General features: G+C 36.9%; 1 protein-coding gene across 3 annotated transcripts in view; it reads left to right on the forward strand.

Annotated features, from left to right (window-relative positions):
• Positions 1–24,523: 24,523 nt before the first annotated feature.
• The window catches only part of LOC135450524 (sodium channel protein type 1 subunit alpha), an 88,972-nt gene continuing 86,651 nt past the window's right edge, over positions 24,524–26,844 (forward strand). For all 3 annotated transcript variants that reach the window (XM_064718806.1, XM_064718808.1, XM_064718805.1), the window contains exon 1: positions 24,524–24,946. The gene's annotated coding sequence lies outside the window, so the exon portion shown is untranslated. The remainder of the gene's footprint in view (positions 24,947–26,844) is intronic.

Consider the following 26,844-nt stretch of genomic DNA (forward strand, 5'->3'; position numbering starts at 1 on the left):
CTTTTTGCCAAATTTTTGACTTGTCCAGTAAGAGCTCTAGTGATATTCTCTGTTGGGCAAGTCCAGTGTGGGATGGCTCCACAGCTGCTCCTGCAGACACTGCTCACTCTGGGATAGGGCAGCCTGGATCTGTCACCAAAATAACCCCATGGGAGCATAACAGAGTTGCTTTAATTCCTTTCTCTCTGAAGAAATCCATCCTTGCCCAGAGGAGGGAACAGGAGCTGTTGGAGGTTTTAGGGGCCGTGTCACAGCCGTCGTCAGGCAGCCGATGCCTTTGCAAGGCTTTCGGGCTGGTCCCTGGTTGGAGGTTGCTGCACACAGGTGGCAGGATGAGGGACTTGGTGTGTGTGCATTGGACCTGGGCATGGGGTGATTAATGCTTTTTTTTTCTTTGTGTGTGTGTGTGTTCTCATTTCTTTTGTGAAGAGAAGCTGCTGTATGCTTGGGCCAATATAACTAATAGGAAAAAACACTGAACTATGCTATGCTTTGAAGGATAATATGCATGTTTTTAGTAGCTATACCCGATTTGAATTAATATGGATGTTTTTTTCAATCCAGAATACCTAATATTTTAATATGGCAGTTGCTAATAATTTTGTATTAATGTAATAATGTAAATACTTTAAAATAATATTATACTTTATACTCTTAAATTGCTGTTTAAAGTTAAGTCAGTGCTGGATGGGTGTGTAGGTAAATTGAAAAATCTATGTGGAATAAGCATAAAATATTTATGTAATAATTTTTCTACAAATTTGGTAGTGCACAGGAATATATAAGGTCATTTATAAAATAATTTTACCCTATACAATTTCTATTATTTTTAAAGTTATGACTATTGAAACAATAATACAGCTGGAGTCACTCCATTTTTAGTATCTTAAATGCAATATCTCAGACCTTTACCAAAAAAGTAATATATTTTTGGATTCCAAGTGTATATATTTGAATAAATTTGGATACTTCTGTATTTCTTTGAAATCATTCCAGTATACCTTGAAGGTAAAAACCTTATGGAAGACACAGTTGACTTGCAGACTTCCTCCTTAACCCGCAGGTATGAAATAAATCTGTGCTTTAGTTTTGATACCAGACAGTGGTTTCAGGTAATGGATCAGTCATAAATCATTATGCAAAACATTAAACAAAATTCCTAGAGCAATAGGCCACTCCACTCTCTTATTGTCCCAGCTCACAGAGAAGGAAAAATTAGTAAGAAAACCTCCTTTAAAACTGCCTAAGAAATAAGCTGTCTCTTACTAATCCAGTAATATTGGTGTATTTTACTTTTTGAAGGTGTCATCAACCTCCAACTCCCCTCCCCACCCTCCAAAAAAGCCTCAACTATTCCTCAAACCTGTATGGGAACATAAAAGTGAAACATTTTTGTAATTTTTCAAATCCTGATCTGCCTCAATCTTGTAACAAAAATGTTTCACTTCTAAGGACAAGACGTCACTTCTAAAGACAAGTCCCGCATCCATCATACCGAATCACCTGTAAAAACGAAAAAGGGAGAAGATAGCAGGGGGAATAGGTAGGATATTGCTTCTCGCTTGTTTTTATAGACACCTAAAATAGGCTCGGGGGTAGTTGGTATTTTCAGGCAGGAATTTGCGTGAATTCCAGGGGCGGTGGGAGCATCTCCCGGCGGGTGGGGCGGATCGGAGCCGGGCGCGCCCGCCCGGAGCCACGGGCGGCACCGGCGAGCTCCGGCCGCGGGCACGGGCACCGCCAGAGCCCGGCTGGCACTGAGGGACCGGGCTTGTGCTCGGTGCAGCCTGATAATCCCTCTGGTGCTGCGGAGATGGTCACTGTCAGCACTTCTGTGACCGAAACAGCCGCTCCTTGGGTTTCAGTTCTGTACCCTGTAGGACATGTGGACCTATATCCAGACCTGATACCACGTCGGTAACAACTGCCGTGCTCATCTGAGCTTACAGCTACAGCTGAAGGGTTTGATGCAGTGAGGAATCCCTCTAATAGCTTTAGGTTTACTTTTCTTAATAGGCATTATTCATCTAATCCTGTGGTGCACCCCTGAAACAGCCCCAGCCTTCTAAAGAATCATATATGAAAGTATCTGTGTCATTTGCACTTCATTATACATATTACATATATATATTTATATATATGTATATATATATAATATGTATAATGAAGTATTATTAAAAATGCAGGGATTTTTTTGGAGATAGAAAATCCTTACGATATTTATTCTATAGTATAGATTCAGAAAGGCTTATCTAGCTCACTAAGGCATTAGGAGAAATAATCTGAAATCTCTGCAGTGTAGGAATATTTAATGGCTCACAAACCTCTGCATTAGCAACATCTTTTTCAGTGGGGGATGGTACCATTTCTTTCATCCTTAGAGGGCAACTAGGTTTTGTCTGTGTGATACAGCATGCAGGTTCTGTCACTCAGCATATTTAATTTTCCTCCCTGATCAGTGGGAGCTGTTGCACGGTGGAAAGAAACATATTCTAGTGCTTGCCTTAAAAAAAAAAGACTGCAGTGTAGCCCAAGCAAAGTAAACTGCGGCACATTCTCATCCCTCTGGAGAGGAAAAATTGCATGCTGAAGCACACATGATATCTGCTGCAAGAAAAGCTTTTGATGAAAATAAGGAGTGGCATTTCATAAACAATTTATAACAATCAAACCCTGCAGTTCCAGACATGCTCTGCACTTCCATTTTCTATTATCTTAAAAGCATGTTACTTTCTCTTTAACAGCAATCTTGATAATCATCTATGTGGAATGTGACGGCTAATTAACAAGCAGCACAAAATATTTTTCAAACAATGTATATCTGAAATGGAGTGTAATAAACTGTTTTGATTTCCAAAGTAGTAAGTATCTGTAACAGTCATGCTTAAAAATGGCCAGAGAATTACATGCTGTATTGCTATTTGCAATATTGTTTTATAAAAAAGTCATGCTTGCAGATACCATAGCAACCCATCATGTGATACTTTTTGATTGCCAAGCTGTATAGTAGCTTTATGTTAATATTCTGCAGCCATACTTGCATTAATATCTTTATATAGTGAATATTAATATCTTTATATCCCTTTATGTAGTGTTTAGTGAAAATTGTAGCTATATCAACAACATAATGCAAACTGAACTATGCCAGCAGTGGTCTCAGGCAGGCCAAAAATATAAAATAATTTCTCCAATAATTGACATTGTGAATACCCTTTCCCTTGTCTTAACTTCTTCATGGCCCTGATGGTTGCCAAATGTGGTCTTACAGTGATTGCTGCAGCATTGCTGCAAATACTAGTAAATTAATTTATACAGATGGAAAGCAGATGCTCATGCTCTAACTGTATAACATTGGAAATTGGATGTGATTTCTGTGATTCTGAATAGGAGGGCAGAAAAATGCAGGCTCCTGATGGCCTCTGTCTGGAACTGCATGTACATCCAAAAAAAAAAAAAAAAATTCCAGAATTATGCTAAAGAGCCCTGTGGATTCACCAGCTTCACCACTCTTTCTCATTTATTGGAAATCAGTTAATTGAAATTTCATTTACCTATGTTGCATCAATCTTTTAGAATTCTGTTATTTTTATATAAAGACTGGAAGAACAAGGAAAGGAGAATGTTTGCTTTGAAAAGATAGTAACCAATGACATACGAAGACAAAATAATACAGTGTTGACATGATTTTTTTTACTTGTATTTCAGGATTAAAACAGTTTTTCACAGTTAAACTCTACTACATATGAGGAGAGCATCCAACAGGAAATTTCAAAAGCTACATAGAGGAAGTGACAGGAAAAGAAATCACTGTGCTGATATTACTTGCTGACAGGTTATTAATATAAAGTCTTTTGCAGAAGTTAATTGGAAATTGATGAACTCTGAAAATAAAAGATTGTGCCACAGAACATGGAGTAAGAAAAATCTGCAGCAGAATGCAATTAGAAATTACTGTCTTACACATGAAACTGTTTTACTTTTGTGATTAGAGAGAATACTTCATACTAAAAGCTAGGATCAAAAAATAATTTATGTATCTGTTAATACCCAAAACACATCTATGTATATGTACCCTATTTATTCACATCTATTGCTATATAAATGTCTTTAATAATATTTCAGTTTAAAAATTCTCAAAATTTTCTTAAGAAAAAAAGAGAAAAGGCATAATAGGAAGGCATGTGGATTGAGTTTTTCTGTATGACTTGGGTACCTATTCACATTCCAGCTTCCCTTTCACTGTTCCACTATCAGTCCCTTTCCATGAGATGAAGGCTTCACATGGCAATTTAGACTGATGTGGTGGAATGTACTCTTTTTAAAAATCCCTGATGAAGTAAAATAAAATGCCTTTTCTCCTCTGAAGAACAGAAAAAGGTTGAGTTTCCAGGTCTCCCTGGCATTGTCAGTAATATGCTGTCCTAAAACCACTTGTGCAATTCTTGGCTTTTTAAAAGTTCTGTATTAAGTCATAGGAACTGCATTTGAAAGGTTTCCTCAGTATTTCTTCATACAGAGGACACAGAATAAAAAATTAGTTCTTCAGAGCTGCATTTAGTCTGCAATCTTTTTGCCTCTGGTTTTACAGGAGTAAATTTGTGGAAGTCCAAAGGAAGAGAATGTAAGTTGGTAGGTAAGAGCCTATACCTGTCCCCCTACCTGTAGCTTCTTTCTGACTTTAAAGCAGCTTTAGTAGAGTGTAATTGTGTCTCCTTTCCTTTTCCTTCCTCCTCTGTTCTCAGTCTGGAAGACAGAAGAGTTGCCTTTCAAGCAGGAAGACCACAAATCAATTTATTGTTGCAGATGATTCAAATGGTGGAGCTGAAGAGTAACTGGATCAGCTGCAGCAGTTTTTTCATGTGTGACAGCGCCAGCAAATGATGGAAGGTAACCTCATTAGCAAATAGACTTCAGCAGCAATTAGAGTGAATGTTAAAGAGTGAAGAGAGAAGATAATTGGTGTTTATGAACAAAAATTGGAGACAAGGTCTTTCAGGTTTTATAGGTAATTTTATTCCACATAAAATTACAACTTTATGTATGAATTCTTTAAAAAATAGATGCACAGTACTCAGACCTCCCTTGTGGAGATAAAGGATATTTAGAGGTGATTTTAAATAATGTTAAAACATGGCAAAAATACCACCTTAAAATGTCCCATTTAACTGTAAGCAGAGGCAGATAAATTTGATATTCAGAGACTGATAAACAACTTCCTCCTTTTATTTATATTTTTCATACTTGGTTCTATCTCTTTAAGAAATGTCCTATCTGATGAAAGTAAGAAGTACTTTTGTAAAGTATCTGGTTTGTTCATAACTTTGTGAGAATTTTTTGAGATGTGACTGCATTTTCCTAACAGTTTCAAGTCTCTAGTTAATGTTAGGACAATTTCAGCTATGAACTGCCCTAGCTCTAAAAATTTTCTCATGATGCTTTAGGGCTTTTCTGATAGCTTGCTAACCTGTAACTGATCTGGCAGAATGTATTATAAACTTCTACTAAATTTCTAGTCTTTCTGAGCACAGCTGGAATGCTGGTCTGAAAAACTTCCTTGAATATTACTGGCTGCTGGCCATTCTGACAGTGAAAACAAAAAAAAATGTTAGTGCCAAAAAGCCACCAGAGGCATTACCAAGCTAATCCAAGGTTTGTCTGATTCCCAGGGTGAGAGACTGACCAACCAATTACTTTCTGATTCTTTCCAGCTTGTTGATTGCACATGCACTGGATAAGTCATGGTAGTTACCAAGCAGGAAGAAAGTTCTTTCAGCACGCCACAAACAACCACTCAGCACCTTAATGCTTCAATAAGTCTGTAAAAGCACAGCAGCCAACGAGTCCCTTCTCCACCCTGCACACTGTGGGGAGAGCTGTGAGTGCATATCCAGCAATTTCTCTGTAGATGAGGCAGGGTTTCTCCATCCCATTTTTCTGCTCTGTTTACCAGGCTGTGAGGTGAGGGAAATAAGTAAAGGTATGGAAGGGAGGAGGAGAAGCAGCTCAGTTCAGAAAGCTGACAAGGAGCTGGAACAGTGGGGATAAAGATGAAGGAAAGGAACAAAATGAAGCAGGGCACTAACTTCTGTTCCAGACTGTCACAGACTGAACTAGCTTAACTGGTGTAATTTAGTATTAAAAAACCCAAAAGTTGGAAAGTCATAAGTCCACTGAAAATACAAACTTGATACCAGTGAGGATTCTTTAGTGTAAGAGGTATTGAGCAATTGCACAGCTTTCTTTGTATTTATAAAACATGCATGATTTAAGAGTTTCTGCCTGCTTCTGCTCAGTTTATATATTAAGGGATTACTGAAGATTTGTCTGAAACCATCTAGATCAATTGTTGTCAGTTATACTGACATGTTATGAGGAATTGTTACAATCACAGATAGTTGGTGTATTTCAATTAGCATTCCATATCATTATCGTTTCCTAATCTTAGTTGTAGCAGAGGAGTTGGTTCAGCTCATTGGTTTTATCAATGCTGTCCTGATACTTTTAGAAACTGCAATTGTTTGGGACTTTGGAAGAAGTTTTAAAAACATGGGCACTTCTATGTTCCAGTATAACTGAAGAATACTCCAAGGGGCTCAGAAATTTGCTAGGATGTGATGACAATTTAGCAGATCCTTCACAACTCAGCTGTAAAAGGCATTGGAGGAAAGCAATGTCAAAATGTTTATGAAAATAATTTGTTTCACTGCTGTTAAGTACTTTCAGTGTTCAGGGTTTATGTAAGAGATACATTAACACAGCTTCTGGGTAGTTAATGGGCACAGGGAAGTTAGGGTCAAATCTGACCAAAAAGTGAATTTTCTTGATCTTGAGTGATTTAGAAAAAGATGTCATTCTTTACATATTATTAATGCAAAATAATTTTCTTATTTTATTGACTTACATCAAATTATTTTCCAGCATTCCAGTTTCCTTCCCTAAAATACAATGTATCAGTCTTGACTCTCCTGACTGAGTGTGAATATAGTAAAAGTAATACTGACAGACATGATGTTTATAAATCTAGTTATCATAAAGTAAAAATTTCATTTATGTAGGTATGCTTTATATCTCCGTGACTTTCTCATTCCCTCTTTAGAATTCTAGACATCTCTGGTGAGTAAGCTCTGGTGCTGGTGCCTCGCTGTGATTTTTGTTTCAGTAGCACTTCTGACAGCTGACATCTCTGAATTTGCTTATCCGTACTAATTGTCAAGTAGAAGGTCTAAATTAGGCCATAGTTTCACAAACATATTTAACTGCCATAAGGTGGCAATGTATGTGAAAGAAGAAGTCCTTTCCCCCCAGTTAGAAGAACCATTTATACTTTCCTACAGCAGACTGGATTGGGAAACTAAAGACTCAGTGAGAACAGAAGTTTATCCTTAACCTAGATAATTTTTCCATTCAATTCACACTACTTCAAGTAGTATGGTGTGTTATATTTTTCTGATTCATTTGTCTCTACCATAGTTTCTAAGTTATGAAATAATGTTGATTAAAAAAGCGTCCCTACAACAAATAAACAAAAGAAATTAAAAAAAAAAAACCCCAACCTCAAATCCCAGGAAAATAGCACCTCAAAAACCCACAAGTAAAAACACAAGAAAATGTGTATGGAAACTCAGAAACTCAACACCATTGTATTAGAACTTTCATTCTTTATGACCAATAGAAAACTTGTCTGTGTACACCTAATATTTCAAGTTTCAGTATATAATTTTTTGTTCTGATAAGGTGATTTTTTGGGAAATATTTTTGTCTGTTACTGTATTGCTCTAAGCTTTCTCAGTAGTTTGGATGTGTCACCTCATAGCAAGTCTTATGTTCTTCCATAAATTTAATCATAATAATTTAAACATACTCAGGAGCAGCCTTTAAATTACATAGCTTTATTTTCCATGCCTCTGCCGCTGGTAGTTTTATAGCCTCAAAAGCGTGATGCAAAATTCCTTAATTTTGTCTTTCAGTCATTGAATTTGCAGCTCAGGCATTACTTTCTTCAAAGTTTTGCCCAACAGAAAACTGCTTTCGTGTTCTTTCAATGTTTTATTCACAATGATCTATTTTCTTGTCATCTATTTTCTACTCCACAGTAGGCTATTCCTACTGTAGCTGTGTAGCTACTGATTTACCAGCCAGTCATTTCATCTGCCTGTAAGAGAATTAAAAGTTGTGTAGATGATCAACTTCACTTCTGATTGATGACTTTTAAACCTGAATCCTTTGTAGCATTTCCTGGGGGATACCTCTCCCTAGCCAATGTTGCCACAAATAATTAGACCTAAGTATGGCTTCAATGCAGTCCATAATTTATACATAGTTCCACCCGTTGAGATGTGCTCATTCTGGTTATTCCAGCTTCCAAAAACACTGTCTTACACCAGTGAAAGTTAAGGGGTGTTTGAGATAGACTAAGTCAGCACAGGCTTCTTCCATTTCAGCACAGAAGAGGCTGTGCTGCAGTTCTGTGTGGAGGAATTCCATCTGTTACTCTGTTGTAGTATATTCAAATATGTTTTTGTGTGGCATGAAAATATGCCTTGGCAGAGGCACAGTGAGATGGCGTCAGGGTGGGTGTGCTGAGGCAGAGGCTGTGCCCGGGTGAGGCAGGAGGAGGAGCCAGTGTTGTGGTTTGGCAGCTACCGTAGATGAGCGATGCGATAACTTCAGTGTGTGGGAATTGCATAAAATGTGGGGTTAGGAGTGAAATGACATCCACTCAGTGAATTTACTTCCACTTTAAACTTGACTTTCACCTTTTGGTTCTACATCCCTGTATTATTTATTCTGTGGAGATCTGTGAATTTTTACACTCATAAAAAAATTTTAAAATTGTTTGATTGGGTTGCTTTCTGTATTTTGAGTGCGCATAATAAATGACTAGTGAAGAATGCATAGAATCTGGGGATTAGTATCATTTCCTCTTGAGGATTTGCATAACTTGAAAGTGTTTCATGCATAACTGCCTTTCCCATAGCCATGTTTTCCAAGGATCAGAAGAGATTTTTTTAAGAAGTCTTTATTCAGTTAAAGATAAATCTTTGAATGGGTACATTCTCTACCCTACTACTCCCATTTTTTCTGTTATTTGCTGAATGAGAAAACCAGTGGTTTGATTTTGGTGGCTTTAATAGAGATAAGCCTGATTTGCTGCTGCTTTATTAATTACAGAGCAACTGATGTGAAGGTGAACCTGTTGTTCTCTGGAAGATGTAGACGTAAGGAAAAAATTTCAGGTTTGGTTTTTTTTTTACTTCAGCATAGAACTGAAGAAGTTCCTTTTGTCTCCTGCCTTTGCCATCCAAAGAATTGCTGGTAAGTACAACATTGAATGAAGCATTCCACTTTGTTCAGGTTTTCTTTTAAATGGCTTTCGTAGTTATAATTTTATTTCAGAGGTAATTTAAAGGGGAAGTTCAAAGAAGATGATTAGATATTACCTAAAAATTCTACGTACTGTCATTTACACTATGCCTAGATTCCTCATCATTTCAGAAAATGCAAGAAATGTAAATGAACTAAAAATTATAGGGCTAAAATGCAAACAAGTTACTTAGAGTTCTGGTAAATAGCATTTCTTCTAATACTATTTTTATTATTTCTTGGTGCATCTTAAGAACCTTTTATTTCCTTAATTAGTGTTAATTCCAATTAAAAATTGAGGATACTACTTCATTCTGCTGATTGAAAATGAGATACACCCCCCTGTTGTAGCTTTAGAGCATGGAAGGTTCTAGGGCTCTAGAAATCTCTCTAAGACTTCAGTGACTGTGAGCAGTTATCATCTGATGGTTGTTCAGCAGCCTATGTGAAATGAATTAGTAAATGTTTGGAGCAGCATAAACAAGCCTGCAATGCTGTGCTGCCTATTCTCTACATAAATAGGCAGGCCAGTTCTCCAGAGATGGCAGTCTGGCACCTCTCACAAGTTTGGAGTTTACTTACAATTCATTATTAATTGTTAAGTGCTTACAGCACACTTGATATTGTAAAAAGTACAAAGATACAGTCCCTGCCTGGAGGAGCTTACTTTAGAAGATAAGCAGGACCAACTTGTTCTTTTCCTACACAATAAATGCAGTTTTCATTGTGTTTTGCTCAAATTCTCTTATACTCTGAGAATATGGGCTTCAAGGCAGGTTACACAACATTTCTTTACTGACTTTCCTATTACCCAGTTCAGAGTGAAAGGACTGTCAAAGCATGCCTGGCTGTATGCAGTGTGACAGGTTTCGCTGTTCAGAACAATTGGTCCCAACTGCTCTTATTTCTTGTTTAAGGTACCAAACCACTTTTGAAAGCTATCAAATTTCACGTTAATCTCCTCGGGAGGAGAAAGAATGAGTTTCTGGATGGAAAGACAAGCCAGAGCTGATGCATAGTGAATAGCAGGAGAGGCATAATATTACTTGGAAGGATCTCTGACAAGTCTGTGCCCCTTTTTCCATAAGGCAGAAAGGTTTATGATTTTACTTAGGGGGTGGGGAGAATTGGGAATTAATAAGTTAGGCAAATGTGGCAATCTCTTGAAGAAAAAAAAATATACTACCCTGCATTTTATAAGTAGAATGTGTATGATTTTATTTGTATGATTTTTTCTCAGGTGAGAATTAGTACATGGTGCATTTGGGTTTTTATATCCATGGCTATACTTGTTCCAATCCCTTTCATTGCAGAATCTCAAGTACATTCACCATTGTTTGGAAAGATTCATAAATAGTAACAAGTGTTAAATGTTAAGATTTGGGTGAATGAGGGAGAATTTGTAACTAAAAATAAATGAAAAAATGGAAGAAAAAAATAGGCAATAGGAGGTGAATGACCTGAAGCATGTAGAGAAAGAAAAAGATATAAAAATATTCTGAAAAAAATACAGATAGAAAGGAGGGTGTGATCAAATCATGACAAAGCACCTCTGCAACAGTTTTTTGGGTAGTGTGTGTTCTGCTTCTACTAGGCTGCTTTGTGAATGAGTCAGTTGCTTTAGCAGGACAGCAGATTATAATGAGAAAAAAGAAAATATGATTGGGAGCCATCACTCTGGGGGCTCCTGTCTGGAGGGCAGTTGAGGAACCAGGTCACAACAAGTGAGCTGGCAGATTCCTGTCTTGGCTGCCACAGATCCCACTGAGCCTGACCTGTGAGCCCGGAGCTTGTCAGGACTATGGAAGTGCTGGCTGCAAGAAAGGGAACTGCCTTCTGAGAGGGCTGGTAGGTGTGAAGAGCTGCTCAGCTTCTTCCTGATCAGTGTGTAGGAACTTAGAGATCTTGAGATAATATTTTTAGCAAAACAGGTACTCCATGTATGCGGTTCTAAATATTTCCCCTTCTGCTAAATCAAAACTGTCTAGTCATGATCCTCCCATTAAATTCACAAATGGAAGAAATACAGATGCAAGGTTCAGAAGAAATTGGGTAAGCTCAGCTCAGAAGAATTAACACACTGCCACTCAGCTCACTGAAATGTAAGGTTTCACTTCAGGACACCTGATACTCCTCGTTGACATTACAGCCCTTTTTGTTGCTTTCAGACCCTTTTACCAACATATTCAAGTCTATGTATCAATAATCTGTTATAAAGAGTCTGAAAGCACCACCAGTATCAACATATACTTTGCAGTAAGTGCAGTCCAAGGGGATCTTGACAAATTTACATCTGTTTTGAGGAATACCAAGCTCATCCAAGTGTAGCTTCTTTCAAAATGTATCTAATGGGGGATGATCAACTGATTCAACTCAGAAAGTACATTAGAATAGGCCACAGAAGCAAATAAGAGGTCTAGAATCAATATTTCAGACACTCTTCAGCAAATTTAGGCAAAACTAGCTTAGATACTGAATACTCAAGACAACTTCAATGTAATTATCAAAACATAGATAATTGAAAGTATTCTCCATGTTTGAAGCTCTTGACTGTGTAGTCAGTTCTAAAATTAACCATCCTGGATACCATCTGAGCAACATAAATTGTAAGTGAGGGGAAAGAATCTTACTTTAGTTGTAACCATTTACACAGAGTACTGAAAGGCAATCAACATCTACAGAGTGCTGGAAAAAGAGTTTTGAATTCTCTAAAAGATGGTAATTTGCAAAATTAGGCCTAGACTTTGTTCCAACACACAAGTTGGTTTTTTTTTTTAATTCCAACTTATTTTTATATCAAAATGGTTGGGGGAAACAGCTTCAGGCATGGTGATCCATCAACCCAGCTACTTCATATTTGCTGATTGAGATTTTTTAGTGACAGGCTAAGATCTTCTGAAATTTACTTTGCTTTGCTTTTCGAGTTACTGGAATATATAATGTGTCAATCTTTTTGAAAACAGAAATGTAGATGCTAGGCATAATTGAAAGATGAAGAGGTTCTTATGGTAAACATAGCAAGCATATGTGCTTTCCTCTAGAGACCCTCCTAAACATAAGCTCACACATATGCTTTATAACAACTATAAAAAATATCTATGTTTCTGATCAGTCCTTATGTCTCATGATGAAAGGAGTTCCCACTGACAGCATATTTCCTATTCTATGTTATCTGGGTTTGGCTTAGACAGGATTTTATCTCCAAATCATTTGGGTACAGGCAAGGAGCCACCAAGAGACGAGGTCATAGAAATAGAAATATTTCCTAAAGTTCCTATACTGCAGCATCTGCAGGGAAATCAGACTTTGGAACCAAGAACTGCAACCTGTAAGTGTAGAGTAGCAAAGAAATGCCTATCTACATGTGTGCCCCTGTCGTATGGAAAAAAAAGGTTTTGCAAAAGTTTATTATTGAATAATTCCCTGTGAAACTGAATAATTTGGAATGTCTACTCCCAAGAATAGTGGGTTCACAGCTATACTGGTTAAAAGAATTGGTAATGTAAGCAGGAAAGCATTCCCCCATCTCTTTCATTACTGAAAATCATTTTGCTCTTTTCTGAAAAATTGTAGGAAAAAATAATATTAAAGATTATGCTTGTAATTGTTTCAGACTTCAGCCTGCAGATGCAGTCCAGGAAGCTCAATGTAGCAGTACCCGTAGGCAGCTTCCCAGAGGTGCCCACTGGGAATACCTCAGGAAGCAGTAAAACCTCCAAGACAGATGAGAAGTGAGACAAGCCCCTACAAAACCCTCATATATAGTTTTATACAATGTCTTCAATTATTTATTATTATAAAAGAAATTTTTAAAATGCAATCCCACCAAAAAAAAGCCAAAAAGCAATCTTTAAATTAAAAACTCGGGAATTTTAATTTACCAAAACAAATACAATTTTAAGGCGGAAAAGTTAACACTTTTTACTGTATGACATATTGCATTTTATTCAGCTACTTATTCTGGTTCTCAAATTAAGATTTATTTGGGGGAATATATTTCTTTGCTACTGGTATTCCTACTGGCCTGATAACTTTTTAGACTAAAGGTGTTATCATCCTTCTAAAGATTATTATTTTGTTTTCTTTCAAAAATTTTATAATTTTTTCTGCACTTTGCTTGCAGGATTTCAGTTGAAAATTATCTAAAACAACCTTGGTAATTATTTTTCTAGTGATTATTATAAGCTTTAATGTCCTGTGGGAGAATGTCAAATTATATGTCTATAATTACTTTGACTCCCTCCAGTTTCTGTTCAATAAAAAATTAAGATCAATAGTTCTTGGCACACAATAGCCATGCAGAGCTCCTTGTCTCTGCAGGCAAGAAATTCCAGCCTATATAAATTATGAGTTCTCTTCCTCACAAAAGCTTGCATTAAGTTGTCTGTTGTTTGCCATTCATCCATTGTGTGAATCCTCTATCTCTAAAATTATATATTTATATCAGATGGACTGCAAAGATATTTGGGAATAGGAGAAAGCTATTCTTGGGAGCATGCTGAAGGAATATTGGAAATGTTCCATAAGCTTAATACATTCCAATGGCTACTCCTAGCCAAGGAGCTGTGACTGTGTGTCCTCAGGCCCCTGTTGGGTGTGCAGCATGCAAAGCACACCAGAGCAGCACTTGAATTAAGGTAAACGTTACTGAAGTGTTTGAAATCATTAGAGGAACTGTGCTTTGTAGTGTGATGCCATCCATGTGCGAACACCTTTTGTACTGTTCTGGGTAGCTTCAGTGTGGCTTGGGGCATTTTTGTGGCACACCCTGGTTGTGTGCTGGACTTGGGGAAATCAACTTGCTGCTCTTTTGCACCTGCTGAGGTGCAGCAAAACCCTCCACATTTATGATTCAGTTTCATTGCCAAATTTCACCACTTATTGCTTATGGCAATGTCCAAAACAATGTGCTTGTATTACATCCAAAACAATCCCTTTGCATAATTTTTTCTTACATCAGAAAAGAACTCTTCTCTACAAAAAATATTTTAAATGAAAATTTTAAAATTTAAAGCATTAGCAAAATAGCAACACAAGTATAACTAGGAGAGTAGAGAATCATTTAGTGCTGAATTATCAAGAATCACATCTTAGCCACATGATGACTTGCACTGCTGCTGGTACTTGTTTCCTGCTCCAAATCTCAGTTAAAATTACAGAAAATACTTTCCTACAATTCCCATGTTAAGGAGCCACCACATTTCATTGAAGACAGTTGTATCATTCCTGAGGGGCTGGCGTGCAGTGAGCACAGGCAGGAATGTGATCCCCAAAAGTTTATCAATAGAGATATGTGCTCAAGTTAGAGTCAAATTTTTTTTTTTTTTTTTTTGAGAGAGCCACAAAGCATTTTTTGAGGATATTCATTGTGGTCCAAAGGTAAACAGAAGAACACACATTCAGTTTTCTTGGCACTAACAGTAGCGCTTATGACTCTTAGGGATAGATTGCATCTTACTGAAATAGCAGAAGAAAGATGAGCAAAACATCATCAGGATAGATGAGAAGAAAAGGAGTGAAGCAATACATAATTTTTAATATTCTGAATGCTGTCTGTTGACATACCAGGCATGGACTCCATTTTATTACTGTGTATCAAAAGTGGAAATAAATGAGATGAATCAGTGAAGACTTAATGAACAACAGTAATATTCCCTTATTGTTAGCACAACTAACAGCAAGTTTCTGAAAATATGACATTAGGAATACTGGAGAACTTCCAATCTAACTCCAAATTTATAAACACTAGAAATGACATTTTGAAGAACTATTGATTAGTTACATGAATCTCAGTTCCAAGTAAAGTACTGAAGATATTTGGATTTGAACAACTACAAAATAGAGGCTGAAGTGCTAATTATGGTAATGAGCACAAAGATAAATCTTGTCAAATTACTCTCTTTTTTGAAAAGATCATAAATCTATTTATAAAGTGTAGAAGCATAGTTTCTTTTTTTTTTGTTACTAAATATCATACACTTTATACACTTTGGATGCAAGTGATCAATTTAGGTGGGCTACAGGCTGGGCTGATAGATGTAAAAATATTACTAATGAAGAGATGTATCTCAGTGGTATTGTTTCTAGAAAGGACCTCTAGAAATAGATTCTTCATTTGGCGTAGTTAATATTTTTGTCATTTATGCACACTATGCTGTTATGTTTTTGATAGTAAAGTTTGCAGGTGACATGGAAGAAGGAACAAAGTTAATAAGATTGGTATTTCAAGGCAAGCTGCATAGTCTGGTTTAAATATTGGTGTTGAAAACCCCAAATTTGAAGGTAGTCAAATGCAAGATACAAGAATTGGGAATTCATAGTTAATGGCCTGGGCAAGAAGGCCAATGTGCTACTGTGATGATGGGAATGGAGAGCAGCAAGTAGAAGCAGGGACATGAGCATGGTATGAGCTGGAACATGTGGCACTGGTGAGGTTTCTTTAAAATATTCTGCCTTTTGTTTAAGAAGGAGTTTAAAGGTCTATTAGCAGATTGTGTGAGATGCAAAAATGTGTTTTGAAGGACTGGCAATGAGATTTAAACCAAGCTTAAATAATTCAGCTTATGAACTTGATGAAAAGAAAATTAAGGACGTATTATGGTGGGTGGAGAAGCTATTACACTGGGAACTCCCCAGCTCATCTGACAATGGAATATTTTCTAAAAAAACAGCAGTTGATACTAGATGAGTTCACCTTATAAAATGCAGTTTATTTTAAATGAGTGTTGGAACAGCTGATGCAAAAGGCAGTGGACATAGAACCGGTCTGTGCCTTTGATTCAGATTCAGAGCAAATAAAATTTAAATCCTTCACTTCCATCATACAATTTGCTAACTTAGCAATGCCTCTTTTCCCTTCATCTTTAAAGAAGCTTTTTCCTATGATGAATAGGAGCAGTTCTGATTTAAGATTAGTGTTATAATCAAATTATATAGTTTAGAGGTCATGAAACAACTTCTGCAAGATGCATAATTTAGTCTACATTCTGTTTATTTTTTTTTCTCTGAATTGCTTTGAGGAAGTTTAAATTAGCACTGGGAATTAGATAGTTACCCAAATATACCTGTAGTCTGAAGGACTAGTGAGCCAGCTGTATCTTTCTCATGAACTCAGCTTTAAAGTGGTTGTCGAGCTTTAGGGCTGCAGCTCATATCAGCAAGAAGGGAAGGGGAAAGCCCTTGAAACCTTTCTTCTGCAGCACAGGACATATTGATACATTTCATCTAGCAATCACTTACCATAGAAGCATTTGCTGTGACTTTTTTGTCTTCCTTCTATGACCATTGTCACCCAATTATTTAATTTCATTCTGATTCCAGTCAAAATAAATAAATTATGGTTTGATTAGAAGGGTAACTGAGATAAATCCAGTGGAATAAGGCTGAGACTAGACATTCTAGCCCATGAGGCCTGAAGTTCTATGAAGCAATGTTGGTTTTATTTTCCATATTTTTCCTAAAATTGCTGCATTATCTGAATGTGGCTTCAATTGAGTAAACTTAACATGGATTAGCATTCCTTTCTATATTGGTGTTGAAAATGCTTAAGAACAGCTCTTGGCAATGGCAGATTTAATCATACTGCTCCAATTGTAGACTGACATGGCAATTCCAGCAGACTCAGAGTAACAAAGAGGGAGGGACACAGGTTGTAGAAATAAAATATCACTATAGCCTCCCAACCAAAATCAGGGTAATCCTGCTAAAGCTCAAGCATCCTCACAGAAGTGCTATGTTTAAAAGGGAAAAATAAAAAATTACTCATGCTGTTCTCTTAGTCTTAAAGGAGGAGGTAATGAAAGTTCAGTGGCAAACTCAATGTTTTCAGGAAACTGTGAATCAAAACAGAAATCCTGGAGGAAGGTCTGAGAGCTGAAGTTATGGGCAGATAAATGTTTCTGTTCTAGTTTCTATTCTAATGGCACCTGGGGACATGGTTTAGTGGTGAACACAGTGGTGCTGGGTTAATGGTTGGATGCAATGTAAGAGGTCTTTTCCAGCCTAAATTATTCTGTGATTCTGTTTGAGCTCCAAAGAAATTCTGATATGTGTTGTGAGAAAGAGCTCAATCTCCTTCCCAGAGGACTCTTTTAGACCTGGAGCTTTCAGAAGGTTTCAGCCAGTTGTTCTCTGGTGATAGAATAGAGAGATTTCATTGTTTGATTTCCTCTGCAAGTCCACCTTTGGACACAAGGAGACCAAAATCTGCGTTTTGCAAGGCAATGATTCAAAGCTGAATTAAATTGAGGTGCTGGTTCTGGGAGGAAGATAGTCTCTGTCAGGACTGTGATAGGCATCCCAATACTGCGTTGTAAGCAACTGAAGGAGGGAGAGTAGAAGCTTGTCTTTCTCAAGGTCACATTGCCACAGCTTCCAATAAAATTTTAAAACTGTTAAAGTAAATATGATCAAGGAAAGAATTTTCATCATTAAAGTACCTTAAACAACAGAAATTGCTGAATTCAACTGAGATGACCTGTTAAAAATAGGAACAAAAGAGTATTTGCCTTTATTGACTTCTAAGGACTTAGTGATTTGAGAATATACAGCTGAATTTTGAAGAATTACCAACTGGGAAGATTGAGAAAGGGAGAATTCCTTCAGTAGATTTCTCTCAGATATCATTGCTTTACAGTGTGGAATCAATTTGAAATAGATTAGCATAAAGAGCTAATATCATTTGATGATGAGGCATTTTAGGCATTGCTTTTGTCTGTTTATGGCTGGTTTTGTTTTTTGTTTGATTTACTCTGCCTGAAATCAAGCCAGAGTGGCTTACAAGGACATTTAGTTTACTTTCTCACATAAGGGAAGGAAAAAAGAGACAGCTGCATCAAAAAGATGAGCAGGATAAGCAAATATAACAGACTTTCCTGTCACTTTGTCCTGCAAACATCAAAATGCTATTCTTGATTTTGCAATTATTGTGTTAATTGTTTTTATTTCAGAATTTACTTAAATGAAAAATCAGTGGTAGCCAAAATATTTATTCTGACAGATAAAACAAATGTTTTAAAACAAAGCATTTTAGAAGGAACTGAATTTTCTTTAGAGGAGATAATATCCGTATCTTTTTAATGCTTTTGGGCAGCGCTGCTAAGCTCAGCATTAGGCAAAGGATCACTTAAGTGTGAAATGTGTATGCAAACCTAAGGTGCTGGAAAGGATGTATCTTCCTTTGTAAATAATAAAACACTGGTTATCAATCAGCAAATGACTGGAACTTCAGAACCTGGGATTTGCAGATTATCACTGACAGCCCCTGAATTCTCCTGCTCTACATGGGACTACCCTCAACACACAGAGATTTGGGACATCTGGTGCATTGGACCACTGTGTCATGCAGCACTGAATGAAGGTTGATGTGTTTAGTACAAAGGTATTATCCTAAAAACTTGTCTCCTTTTTACTGAGCTTTATCTTTGGGTTGGTGAAGGAGAAATGGAGACAGAAGCACACCCTGACCTAGATGCCTGAGCACCATCTGTATTCACTCTACCTAGTTTGAAGGCTGAACAGTGTCTTGCCTATGAGATCTTTTAGTGTGAAAGTTCCAAATTTGGATGTGGAATACATAACATGAAGAGCTTTGGTTACTGCTCAGTAAGTCCTCTGTGGAAAATACCTACAGACACTAGAGACTTGAAAAGTTACCTGAGACACACGCTTCAGATTTACCTAATTGTGAGCTCTTATATTGTAAACTATGTCCTAGTAACTGGGAACATCTTGGGAAGAAAAGCAAGAAACCAAAAGGGAATCTTTATTATTTCCTGGAAGCATCCAAATGATGGAAATAAGAGGAACAAGAATATAGGAGCTGAAACAATTTCTTTGGTGGTAACCGAAGAGATCTGTTGAAAACATTTAACAGCTCACCCACCCTTTTGCTACCCTGCAGTTATTAAGCATATTTCTAAAATTTATGGTAAAGCAAAATGCAAGAAGTATCACTTTTCTATAAAGAATTATATCTGAATTATTTTTCTTCCCAAAAATACAGACATTTCAAAGACTTGAAAAGACATTAAAACTTAATGAAAGTAATATAGTTTGTTTGACTGGTCTGGGCCATGTCAATTAAAGAAAGACAGAAATAAGGTACTTGGATCCAGAATGAAACTGAAGTGATGAATTTATGCCTTTTAGCCAAAAGTGAGTACTGATTGTATCTTCATGTGTTGCTAGAGGGGATAACCAGTCTTGCAAACACGTTCGCTGTAGTAGGTCCTTCAGGATTTTGTGTTAGCCAGTTCTGCATCTGTGTTAAATCAATATCACAAATGGTGCATGCTGGGGGCTATTTAGGATGGGTTTGGAAAAAATAAAAAGAAGAAAAAAAAGGCATCTTATTGCTTTTAGTGCTAATGGTACATTTACTATGCTGAACCATAAATCTGTTTTGCCTGATACTGTTCTTAGGCATCAATAACTCATGGCTTGGAGTTCAAGGTACTACCACTACAATTTCTAGAAATGTTCTGATGAATGACTGACAACTTAACTCCAAAACTAAGTGTCATTCTTTTTTTTTGCTCTTAGGCTCATAAAACTTAGTTTGGGGAGATGCTAAAAATAATTTAAATGTAAATTCAACATCCTGGAATCAGTGACACAAGAAAATCCAGCAGAAAAGCCTGCCAGTGCTAATTATTTTCAGTTGATAAAGATCATTCATCTAGTCAAAATAAATAGGCATATTTATTGAATTGTTAATTAACTGCTATTTCATTTTTCAACTTTTTTCTTTCCTCTTATTTTTGCCATTCTCTTATAGTATTAATATGCAAAACAGCAGATGGTTTTTTATGAGATAAGTACAAAAATAGTCTTTTGGGAAATCAGTTTATAGGCACTCTCAGAGGTATAATAGGCAACCCTATAAATCTCACAAAGAATCTTGAAAAGGAATTTAAAAGACTATCATAGCTAGTTTTATTGTAGAGGAAGAGATGTCAAAGAGAAATGAAAGAACAGTCTATGAATATTCAGATTACTGTGACCTTGACCTATTTAATGTTCATAGTTTAATTGTAGAAGGTTTTATGCTTAATTGGATTATAATTTTTTAGTAATTTTCTGGGGTAATGTATATTGTTAAATATCAGAAACTGCATGTGAACACAAAATTGCCAAATTAGTGATACCCATCTGAGGAGTATCCACTGAATTCGAGTGTTCAGTGTTCACCTTTCATGACTGGAATATTTCATCATTTGGGGGAAAATCAGGGACCTTCTTGTGTATACGTGGGCACTAAATATTGTCAAATGCTAAGGAAAGGAGGCTTGAAAACATTGACACATCTTAACATCTAAATTGTACAATTTGTTTGGAAATACGACCGCTTTTTAAAATGCTGTTTCATTCAGCTGCAAGGTTGGTAAGGTATCATTTAAGGACAAAAGGGTACTTAGAGATGTTCTTCTGCCTATTTGAATATTGACGTTAGTCAGATAGGTGGAAGTTCAGCCAACTAAAAGAGAAAATCATTCCTCTTTGACTAGTCCTCCCGTGGTCTTCATTGTGATATGACTAGGTCAATTAATAAAAAAATATATGCAGAGTAAATTGAGGTCTTGAGCTGCTAGATAATATTTGAAGAAAGAAATCAAAAGTTTTTGCTACCTGTTTCAAAAAGGAGGTATGTGTTATGCATTTATAGGTTTTGCTTACAGAATTAGCACATGCAGAGAAATGGTCAAAGTCTTCAGAGAGACTTGGGTAGAGGACTCCTGTAAGGAATCCCCCTCCTCCTCCATTCACAGGACTATGTGTTGTCAGGTCTAAATGCAGGAGTTTATTTTTTGAAGACTTTGAGCCATTGTTTACACATTTCAGCATGACTCACTTGTGCAGGTTGTTCAGGAACACAAGTGATGAATTATTTTGAGAAAAGAAAGAAAGGTCACAGAGAAGGACAGAAAAAAACGCCAAAAACCTGCACCACAAGATATTGTAGTTGTCTCTCCAGTCACTGATACCAGAGCATTTTAGTGTTTCAGCAGATCCCAAATGGAATCTATATTAGTATGAGCAAACCTCAAGTAATGATTTATTTATGTGCAAGGCATCTTAAGAGCAAGGTGTCTAAAAAAACATTGTCCTGTTTACTCAAGGTTGTTGGCAGGAGTAAGGTCTATGAGATACTGCTTCCTTCATTTCAGCATGGAATAGAAAGGACCTTGTGGAAATAAACTCAGCAAGTAAGGGCAATTTAGTGACAAGCACTGCAAACCTCCATTGCCATATTTTCCATAAAAGAACCATTCCAGAATTTGTTTCATAGGCTTACACTCTTCTGTAATAATGACTAGCATTGTCTTCCTAATGTGTGTAGCAAGTTTATGTAGTTTTTAACTCCTCACATTAAGCCCCCAAACATTCATATTTTCATCTCCATCCTCATGAGGGGTTGTCTAGTCCATTCTTCTTTTCCAATCAGCAGATTTTTCTGCAGTAGTTTTTCAAAAGACTACAGTTTTTAAAAGGGTTTTTTTTTCAAACTGAATTTACTTTATTTACTTTGACCATCTATCTGCTGAGGCATCAGAATAATTAATATGCTAGTTGAGTATTATGTAAACTTGACTTATTTTCTTACCACTGTCAAGCATTAGCCCTTAATACTCACATTAATACAGTGCAGCTGGCTCAGAAAGAGTCTTTTGCTGAAAGTTCTACATGTCAGCAATTTCTGTATCAATTTGTTTAGATAGTCTTGACTTGCCAGCAGATTTGACCCAAGGAAAAATGCTTATAGGAGTTACTGTAAACTGAAAAGTACTGTGGCTCAATGGAGGAGCAATTTGGCTACTACCTGAGAGAAGTAAACAGTATTTATACTCCAGACAAAAGCTATGGCTTTCAGGTGTATGTTGAATGACAAAACTTAATGTTTGCAAACCATTACACTGGATTTACTTATCCAGACTGTGATGAGGCTGTTCTCTGGTTGGATACACAGTTGTAGGAAATATCATGGAAAATAAGACTGGAAAACTTTGCAGGAATATCTGATTCATGATTTAGCCCAAAGATGGAATCAGCTGTATCAAACTTAGACAAGTTTGCCTGAACTGCAACATCAAGCAAACTGTATATTGCCTTTGCAATGCTGCCAGCCAAATTTGCATTCTGTTCATTTAGGTAGCTTTTTCTACCCAGTTTCTGTGGGTTGGGTTGTGTAACCTATATTTTACCAACGAACTTTCTTTATTTTCCTACCTGATGCAGTCAACATTTGGTTATCTCTAGTTGGACTGTCCTGTCCAGTGCCATGGCTGTGGAGGCACCTGAGCTCCCTTTAGGTGAGTACTTTGTCTGCTTTGCTGTTTGGAGTGACCAACAGAATCACTGGTTTTGCAACTTAATCAAACTGTTTGTGTATTTTTCCAAAGCCTAATACAGGTCATGATATTTTCAACTCTTGATTAACCCAGGCCAAGTATGTAAGCAGATTTTTTCTAAAGCAAGAACTCTTACTTAACACTTGAAACACACCAAAAGTCGAGGTTGGTGCACACAAATTATGTAAAGTTTTAATAGATACTCCTCATTAGCAGTCTAAACCAATATGTAAAAAACTGCTCCAAGGTATTTTTAATGCTATTTTCTGAAGATTGGAAAAACAGTTACTGTTTTCAAATACAGAAATAATTGGTTTTTAAAAATAATTCTCAAAATATGATTTTCTTGCTTTTTTATTTCTTCCACATTCTACTTAACTCAGGGCATGCTAGCTGTAGGTCTTATTAGGAATCTGCCTTTTATATTAAATGCTTCTGACTTTTTTCTTTTTTCCTTTTTGTCTTTTTGATTCTCAAGAAAGGAAAAAAGGAAAGCATTCAACAAGAGACAATGAAAATATATATTTGAAAACCAGTGAAAACCGAGCATTTTTTTACCTGATGAAATTCGATAGAAAAGTCATCGTAAGTTTATCTCAAAAGAAGAAATATAAATTAGATAGATTTGGAAAACAAAAATTTGTATTGTTTTTATCTCTTTCACCTTGATTTTCCCTTTTGAGATCAGACCTTAAGTCATGTTTAGTCTAGGAGGACATAACTAATAATAATAGAATCTGCACCTAACCTGAGTTCTGTAAACCCCAGTCAATGTTCCATATTGAGACTTAAAACTTTTCTTGACCTGCCTTTATGTTGCCATGGGATTTTGTGTCCAGTTGCCTTTACTCTTATGTCTAATCAAGCAGTCTCAAGTATAACCACAAAACATCTTAGTGAAACCTTTACCTTCTTTTGTAAAGAGAAACTTTATCAAAATATTAGTTCAAGAATAATTTGTATATGCATTGCATGTATTTAAGCTTCTTTAGTTACTATTGAAGGATTGAAATGAAATAAATTATGGAGTACAAGTTATATGTAATAGTTTTAGTTTATATAAAGTAAGCTTTTCTAAACAAGGTTATGTAGGTTTTAATGGCTGGTTAAGCCTGAATAGTTGTTTCTCCTGTTGTGCCCTGCACTGAAGTGCTGATATGACCCAAACAATAATAAACTATGAAATATACAAAGGCTTCTCAAGAAAAAAGAGAAAAAAAGCGGAGAAACATCAGAAATTACTGTAAATGTCTTCACAACAGATAATATATCTTACCCATCATTTTCTTGTAAAATCAAACCTCTGTAATAGAAGCAGTTTAACCCCTGTAACACGACGTACAACAGGTAAAAAATGGGTACTTTCCAGAAACTGACCTGCATGCAGTAAGATTTCTTGGAGGGAATAGCAGTTCCCTTTGGAAATGCATCCCAGAGTTTCTCTTGAAGCGATGCTTCCCCTGTACTCACCGCAGTGAGCCGTGGCCAGGCAGAGGTGTGCGGGAGCAGCGTGTCCCTCGTGTCCCTCGCTGCTCTGCCGCGCTGCTGGGGCTGCAGCTGAGCAGTGCTGCGGGCACCCTGTGGCAGGAGCTCTGCTGCTTTGGAGCAGGTACAGCTGCAGCTCCTGCAGGCACCCTGTGACAGGAGCTCTGCTGTTTTGGAGCAGGTACAGCTGCAGTTTCAGCTCCTGCAGACACCCTGTGGCAGGAGCTCTGCTGCTTTGGAGCAGGTACAGCTGCAGCTGAGCAGTGCTGCAGGCACCCTGTGGCAGGAGCTCTGCTGCTTTGGAGCAGGTACAGCTGCAGCTGCAGCTCCTGCAGACACCCTGTGACAGGAGCTCTGCTGCTTTGGAGCAGGTACAGCTGCAGTTTCAGCTCCTGCTCCCTGCCTCACACTTGGAACACCCTCGCTCCTTCCGGTCATTCGTTCCAGGGGAAGAATGACAGCAGCATTTCTGAGCTGTTCTTGTGTTTTCTCCCAGAGCAGTCAGGGAAAGCAGACTTCGTGATCTCCATGCTAACTACCAGCCTGCCTGCTGCCAGTTCTCCCTACTTCTGCCAGTGATGACATTCAGCTTGCTCCTCCACACAGGATACAGCACTGCTTCCTCATTATGTAAGGCAGTCTAGGTCAAGTGTAGGAGAGACACTGCTGGCCTGAGCAAGCTGCTGGATTGCTCCCTCAGCTTCATGGGGTCTGGAAGCTGGATCCTCATCTTTGCTACTTCTTCTTGGGTGAGTGTTTTTTGCATGATTTTAGTGGATACTGTGCTGCTTTTCCATGCAGATAGCTGTCAGCCATGCTGTGAATTGCAGAGATCATTTCTTAGGTGAAACCAGCTCTGTCAGCATGATTGAATTAACACAGTAGTTCTTCTAGACATCTCAGCCTTAAGACACTGCAAATAAATAAACCATAAATTGGGTTTGTTAAGAAACATCCTTTCTAGCCATATTAATAATAATTTGACTGATTAAGCAGTGAATTAAATCCATTTGCTTGAAGATAGTGTGGGAAAGCATTATTGCAAATTGCTATTAGCTCTTAGAGGTTTACTGCAGTTCTTGGCTGTTGCATTATTTTAGCCTTGCAAATTACAATTATGCTTCTCCTATTAAACATAACAAAAGAAACAAAAATGGTATTTAATTTTCTTATACTCTAGGTTTATTTTTTGAAGCAGCAATTAAACCCAGGATGCTATTTGCTATGTACTGCATGAATGTGTGAATAATTATGCTTCTGAGATATGTAAGGTGAATACTGCAGATAAAATTACATTTAGTGATTGCTCTGCAGAATACCAGAACAATACATGGGAGCTGGATTTATATTAGAGGGCAGCTTTTATTCATGCACCATGTAGAATTCAAAGACTTTGTTTTGTATTTCAGCCCTGCTGAAAATCAGTCTGTAACAAAGACTAGAACAGGCTCGTCCTTAATTATACAGACTGGGTATTGTCAGGTGCTGGAATGTCTGATCATACTGGAATGCAGTAGAAGAGGCCCTGGAAAGTAACAGCATAACACTGATACTGCAGTATCATGTAAGGAATTTCAGCAGGGATAGCTTGCTTTCTAAGGACAGCTAATAAATCTGAAAACATTTTTAACACATTCAAGAGATTAATTGGAACACTTGTCTTTATGTGCAGTACCTTGGACAGCAACTTTTTTGTTCTGGGGTACTGTGAATCTCCTTCATGGGACTCAGCAATTTGTGAATGTTAATACAAATTTAAGATACATTAATGAATTAAAAAATACTGGGGAATGTATAGTAAAAAAAAAAACCAAAAACAAAACAAAACCGAGAGGAACTTTGGTCAGCATTGTTATCAATGCACTGTATTTAACAGCTTACTGCCAAGATTTCTTTTTAATATGAACTTTAAAATAGTGGTGTTTTATTATGTTAATGAATGTCAAAATAGTAAATTAAGAATGCAAAATTGTTGACAGTTTATGATATGGCACTGAAAAAAATGTCATGTCTAATAGGTAACTGCTCACTTTAAATGTAAATGCCAAGGTCCCCTAAATCAAAATAAGGTTGGATATTTATATGAGTTTATGTATTAATATTAGATTAAAACTCATGTTGATGGGAAGAATGGAAGCCTGGAAGCCTTTTAAATGTGTTTTTTCCTCCCCATAAAAAAACTAGTTGTTCTTCACATTGTTCTAGAAATAACTAGCAGGCTTTAATGTCAGCACTTGTTTCAAAGCGAGGTGGATTGTTTTATCATTTTCTTATTGTCTTTACAAGCTCTCTTTCTCTGGAAAAGAACTGCCCAGCAGTGAATTGTCTGTTCATCATGGTCTTACCTTACCAGTTACTAATTTTTTCTTTTTAATGGCAGACATATAGACTGTGCTGTGATTTTATTAGATACACCTGGCTGCTGCCTTTATGAATTACATTGTGAAAGTTAGGTTCAAGAAAGCGTGGCTCATTTTTGGAATCTTGATAACACCTCTGTTGCAATGCAGCACATTACATTGTATAATATTTTATAGATACCACTTCAGACTTCAAAGTACCGAAGTATGTCTTCAAACAAACTTAAAATAATAGCATAGTATAGGAACTTAGAACAAAACTGCCAGGTGCCATGAATTTTTGTAAT

The sequence above is a fragment of the Zonotrichia leucophrys genome, chromosome 7 (assembly GCF_028769735.1).
Source record: "Zonotrichia leucophrys gambelii isolate GWCS_2022_RI chromosome 7, RI_Zleu_2.0, whole genome shotgun sequence".
In the NCBI taxonomy this organism is placed as follows: domain Eukaryota; kingdom Metazoa; phylum Chordata; class Aves; order Passeriformes; family Passerellidae; genus Zonotrichia; species Zonotrichia leucophrys.